We start from the raw sequence: 6,385 nt of genomic DNA on the forward strand, positions 1-6,385 counted from the left end.
GAAGTGTGGCCTTCTGGTTTCAGTTTCTCCTTCTGTGAGGTGGGCCTGTGGAAATTCCCAAATCTACCTGACTAGGTGGGCAAGGCAGTAGGCCATCCTGTCATGGGTGTAGCTAGTTGTTGATGCCCCCTTGGCGGTGTGGGTGCTGGGTTGCTCGTGGAGCCCTGGGCAGGGTGGGCTGCTCCAAGAGGGAGGGGTCCCCGCTAAGTGAGCAGAAGTTCCCAGCTTCCTGGCGGATCCCGACGGGCAGGCAAGTAGGCAGGTGGCCAGAGGGGAGGGTGGGGAGCTGGGCCAGGCCATCAGGAGCCTGGGAGCTGGCAGGGCCATGGCCTGGCACCAGGGCCCAGTCACCTGAGCCACACACGCCTGCCAGGGCTGGCAGCAGGTGCTCAGCCGGATACAGAAAGCCTCCTTCAGTGTCCGGCTCCCCAAGCCAGACCCCACACTGCATTTCCATCTCTGGGACGCTGTCAGCCAGTGGATCTAGTTTCTTCTCTGAAGGAACCCAATTCCTTCAGGAGGGAACAGAGAGAGAGATAAATGGTGTTTATCTAAGAGCTTTGCTGCCTGAAAAACAACTTTCTCCTCCCTCCTGCTTGTCTGAACAAAGAGGCCAGCCTCCAAAATCAGCCAGTCCCAAAACAGGCTGTAGTGACCAGGGGCGGAGGTCAGAGGCCAAGTATCGCTGGGCTATTTGCATGTGGAGGTTTGAGAAGCTTGTCTGCCTGTCTGCCTTCCTTCCCTGCCTGTGATGGTAGGGACGAGGGGACAGAGTGCTAGACTGACCCAGGAACCTGGGCTCATCACCCTCAAATGGTGAGAAGCAGGTACCACCTTGTGGGCACCTGGCCTGATTCACTGCCATGTCCCCACTCAGGCACACAGGAGACAGTACGCGCAACTGAGGCAAGGGAGAGGAGGGCCCTGCCCAGGGCAGCCTGGCTGTCTTCTCTGCTTTGCTCCGAGCTCTGTTCTTCCTGAGACAGTGGACAGAAGACAGCAGGGGCTCCACATGTCAGGAAGGCAGGAGCTCAGAGTCCGCTGGCACCCAGGTGTGTCTGTCTGTCTGCCGGGTGCTAAGCTGAGCTTGGCCATGCAGCCACCCCTGTTGCTCCCAAGCCCGTGAGCTAGATGTCATTGCTACCACTTCCCACCTGGGGCAACAGCCAGGGACAATGTGACCAGGCCAAGGTTGCAGAGCTGGTGAGGGGCAGAGCTCAGATCTGGTCTGCATGGTGTGGGTCGAGCACTCTCGGTAGGGCTGGGGTGGGGTGGGAAGACAGCTGAGGCTGAGGAAGGGAGAAGGATGGCTGGCCTCCTAAGAAGGAAGCGCTTGGCCATCAGACACTGGAGGAAGCTGCTCTCCTGGGGCACCTCACACCTCTTGGTGGGCCCAGGGCCAGCCAGTCACAGGCTGTGTGGAGTCAGGAAATGATGGGTCTTGGCTGGGGCCAGCACAGGGCCCAGACTGGGGGAAGTGGTGGGTGAGGCCAGTTTTGAGCTGACTGGGGGCCCAAACGGTGTAGGTTCCCTAGATGCCAAGGCCTGGGTGCCAGGTATGGGGCAATGGCAGGAGGCTGCAGGCCAGGAGCCAGCTTGGTGGCGAGAGGGGAGAGGGTTTGCAGCAGCTCCAGGTAGCAGGGCCTCTGCAAAAAGGGCTGGGTTCACCTCAGGCAACCAGAGCCTCCCCATCCACCCGACCCCTCCCCAGTCAGCTCCTGCTTCCCCGCCCACTTCCTGGGTTCCCTCCTCAGCCCACTCTCTTCTCTCTTCTCCCCAGCCCCTCCCCAGGACTGTGATGGGTTCCTGGCCTGATGCAGTTGAAGGACCAGTGTCTCAGAGTCAGGCTGGTGCAGAGAAGCTGTAACCTAAGTGTTGTTGAACAGCTGGAGGCCCAGAGTGAGCCCTGGGAGTGCAGGCTAGGGGGTGAAGGAGAACCCCAGGGGTCTAGGGGGTGGAGGAGAGGCCTCGGCCAGGGGAAGGGGGTCCAGCTTCGGGCCTCATCTCCACCTTCCCCTCCTCCTTTGGGCACCCCTTACCACCCCCACCCCTGTTTCCCCCTCAGGACCTCTTGGGGGAGCCTCTTGTGTCTCCAAGTCAGGGAAACCTAGGGTCAGGTTCCTTGGTGGAGCTGGACCTCTCGGGCCTCATCTGTGAGACGAGGTGACAGACACGTGGTGAGTCACAGAAGCCTTCGTCCTCAGGCTGGGAATGAAGTGTGAGAGTAACAGTTAATGTTTGTCGAGCACGTGTTGTGTGCAGGGAGCGGATGACTTCTTACAGGCACAGCCCTGTTGATTGTGGGGCATGGCAAACACCCCGTGGGGCATGTTTAATTGTTGTGCCCTGATTATGGATGGAGAAATCAAGGCTTGAAGCCCTGTCCCACCTGGAGTCCATGATAGATTTGCAGCAAGAGTCTCAAGAAGTTGGAGGCTGCCAGGAAGACAGGCATGTTTTGAGTCTGGGTGTGTTTAAAGGAGAGCTTGCAAGAATATTATAGCCAAACGCTCCGGGAAACAAACTCACTCAGAAGAACATCGTGGATAGTGGAGTGCAGTTTATTACACCGGCGGGTCCGAGGCAGAGTTTCCTCTTTAGCCAGGGACCCCAACCAACTTTTGTTGAAAACCTTATATACCTTTAAGTGTACTGCTCAAGCCCACATCCCCAAATTCCTTAAACCTAGCTTGGAAAGTGTTAAAGGGAGATGCAATCAGGTTACAGCCATGATTCATAATCAGAAGGGTCAGCTGATTATACATTGGAGCCTACACCAGTGGGTGCCAAAAAGATTACAAAGGTGATTGACTACATAGGGGATTATTACATTCTTTTTGGCGACAGGAAATCTCGGTATGGAATCTGGTGTTTAACAGTCTGGGGGGCCAGTTCGGCCATGGGCATGTTATAACCATGGCTCCCAGGCACATGGTCCAATGCTCATTGAAAGTGCAAGGTGGAGTTTCCTTCTTTTTCAAGATGGAGTCAGCTCGGCCTGTTCCTTTCCTCCCTCAAGGAGAAAAAGGGAATGGAGAGGACTTGGGAGGTTGCCTGGAGGGAGAAAGATCACAGGACCAGGAGCATTTGGGACAAGTTGAAAAGTGGCTTGAATGCCAGAGTGGGCACCTTCAGTGCTTCCCTGGTTAAGAGCTGACCCTGCAATATTGGGATAGATCCTGGAGATGGAGGAGCGGGGCTGGGAGCCTGGGAAGGCTGCCCCTCGTCTCCATCCAGGCTGTTCTTCCTTCCTGCCCCTCTTCCACATTCCCACCTCCTCCAACCCTCCCCCCAGGACACACACTTGACAAATAAGCAAACAGGAAACTGAGGACCAGAGAGGTGAAATGACATCTTCTCCCTCCTGCCAACACCGAGGGAGTGGAGGAGCCTGGCAGCAGGGGGCCAGCTCACTCGACAGCTAGGAAGGGGAAACAGAAGCTTTTTATAACTGGGGTAATTAATTGGTTGTTGTCTGTGACTCATTACTCTAATATTGCCAATTAAGGACGGGATAGGACAGAAGACGGTTCTCAAGCCATCCCCACAGGGCCCCCTGAAGACTCTGCATCCTCGGGAGGCAGCACAGTGTCAAGACCAGATTCACTGTCGCAAGAGGGATATAGGTCAGAGGCCTGGAGGAACTTCTGTCTGAGACATTGAAGGAGATAGACAGTGACAGTCGACGCTCTTGCACTTCTACATTTGCCTTTTCAAGGGTGTTCCAAGCTTTTCTGACGTCCTCCATTGTATGGATGGGGCTCCAGGAAGAGGAAGTGATTTATTCAAGCCCAGGAGTTGAGGGCACGGCTTGCACTGCCCCTGCTTGCTGCCCCAGTCCTGTGCCTTCTCCCCTGTTCACTCCAAACAGTCTTGTCTGGGATGCATTGGTCAATCAACGAACCTGTCCTGACACCTGCCCTGAGTATATCAAACCTGGTGCCTCCCCTCCCCCGAAGGGCTCCCGGGTGGGTGGGGAGCAGACCACAAGTGACGTCCAGACCACCCAGGGTGATCACTGCCAAGGCCCAGGGACATCCTGGGCAGGAAAGCTTGTCTGAGCTGGTGTCAGAAAGAGTCAGCTGTCATGTCGTGCCAGCGTGGGGAAGGCAGGACAGCTGCGTGTTACTGCAGCTGAGTGTCTTGTGTTTGGGAACTGAAAGCGATTTCGCATAGTGTAGCTCTCGATGTGAGGAGGAGAGGCGCGTGGCCAAGGGGACCTGAGCCTGCACTCCATCCTGGGAGGTGGGGGCCCAGTCGGACTCAGACTGTGCAAGGACCACTCTGGTTCCATCATGGAGAAAGTGCTGAGGGACCTTGAGTGGAGGTGGGGAGGGCAGGGAGCCAGAGAGAAGGCTTGAGGCCTCAACTAGGGGGAGGGGTCCACAAAGCAGCAGCTAAGGGAGGGATTCTAGAGACACCTACAGTATCATCAGCTGACTGGCTGCAAAAAAGAGTTTTGATGATGCCTCCCGTCATCCCATGATTTCTACCTGGCTGGATGAGGTCGTTCCTGGGGTCAGGAGTCCATGCTATGCCCAGGGGTGCATGAGAGGGGTCGTGGTCTTGGTGGAGTCCAGGAATAGTATAGTGGAGGAAGAACACAGATAAAATAAATCCCCTTCCCTGGGCCTGCCACTGCCTACCTCTTCCAATGGGAGCCCCTCCCACCATGGCAGGAAGACACCTTCTGTGGGGGAATCCATCGGCCCCCTCTCACCTGCACACCCAGGTAGCCTACCTCACCCCCTCCAGTATTGCCATCTGCTCCACTGTCCCCCTTGCCTGGAATGCCTTCTCCCTGGTCTCTGTCCCTCAAAGCTCATCGCAAATGTCTCTTCCTCTAAGAAGTCTCCACTTCAAACAAAGGAGTCAGGCCTCGTTCCCCCACCCCACTCCCCTTCCCCTGGACTCCCGCAGCAGCACCCAGGGCCCTGGGCCGCCCAGGTGAGTGGTGACTATTTCTCAGAGGAGGGCCTTGGGCACGGAGGGGGAGGATGACCGAGCAGGTGAGTTGAAGAGCAAGTGAGGAAACCAGTTAGGGTGGGCAAGCTAGATCCCCGATGAGTCCCGAGTGAGCACCCCAAGGAGCACTTGGGTGGTCTGGAGAGTGCAGGTATACAATGCATTCCAGTGCCCCTGGCTGTGGCTGGCAGGGACCAGTGCTAACCCAGCCAAGGGACCTCCCAGGCCACCCTTGGGGCTGGGGTCAGGCTCTGCCAGTAGGTAGGAGGAGGGGGTGAGTTTCCCAGCTCCATGCCTTCCTGTCCTGTTACACCCTGTGGGCTTCTGACAGGCATACAGGGCGAGGAAGAATGGCTCTCACTCAGGAATCAAGGTGGGCTCCCTGGAGGAAGCAGCCTTGGGAATGGGCTCAGGGGTGTGATTAGAGTCAGCCAGATGCACCTGGCTAAGGGGCTGCAGCCTGAACTCTACCCTGCGTTCTCCAGCGACAGAGTGAGTGACCTGAGTCAAAGGCAGACCCCTTCTGGGCCTCAGCTTGCTTGTGAATTAGGTGGAGGTACAAACCCATGCCCCACGGGTCCAGTTAGATAACAGATACCTGAACAGGACAGACCACTGTTCCAATAGGGGAAAACGTGTCCTCCCTACAAACTTTTAAAGGGATGGCTGTTCCCTTCTCCAGTGCTTTGGGGGAGAGGGACTCAGCAGGTCAGAAAGGAGCCCTCTGAGCTTCAGCTCTCCCAGGCCTAAACTGGAGATGATAAGACCCATTTAATCCTGTAAACCTTCCAGGGTTGCCATGAGGATAAGAAAATGGGCGATGATATTATTGCATCCATGAGAGAGAGAGAGGAGAGGCTGGCAGAGGCTGTTGCAGTACAGGGAACTGAGGATTTATCGCTGTAATTAAAGCCAGGCTGTCTCTGGCCTTCGGGAACCACCCCACCCCCCACCTCACACACCGGGCCCCCTCCCTAAACCACACTGAAGGGGTGCCTGGCGTAGTCATGCCGCACTCCAGGGGAGACAATTAAGCTCTTGTTCATGACCTCCGTGACCACCTTGAGTCCCTAGGGAGCATGGATGGGGTGGGAGGTGATGGGCATCCGCAAGAGGCTGTGGCCACGCACCACCCTGTGGCCTCGGCAGCGCCCTCTGCCGGGCGTAGGGATAATCCCTCCGAAGGGCCCCCAGCTCTTGCTCTCCGGTCTCCTCACTGGCGGATGCAACCCCCGGGATGGTCTGGAGGGAGTGGGTGCTCCAGGCTGAGCCGGGTTTCATTCTCCTGCCTAATGAGCCATTCTGAGTGCTCCCAGGCAGAAGTGAGGGCAGAGGCCTAATTGCCCAGCTCTCTGTAGCCAGAAAGATAAATCCAGCCTCTTACACTGTCAGGAGCTGGCTGGGGGGGGGATTTTAATCC

General features: G+C 56.8%; 1 protein-coding gene across 2 annotated transcripts in view; it reads left to right on the forward strand.

Moving 5' to 3' along the window:
- GDPD5 (glycerophosphodiester phosphodiesterase domain containing 5) overlaps positions 1-6,385 on the forward strand; it is a 90,987-nt gene that overhangs the window by 48,054 nt on the left and 36,548 nt on the right. The gene's annotated exons all lie outside the window — the stretch shown is intronic.

The sequence above is a fragment of the Bison bison genome, unplaced genomic scaffold, assembly GCF_000754665.1.
Source record: "Bison bison bison isolate TAMUID 2011002044 unplaced genomic scaffold, Bison_UMD1.0 scf7180017864251, whole genome shotgun sequence".
Lineage (NCBI taxonomy): Eukaryota > Metazoa > Chordata > Mammalia > Artiodactyla > Bovidae > Bison > Bison bison.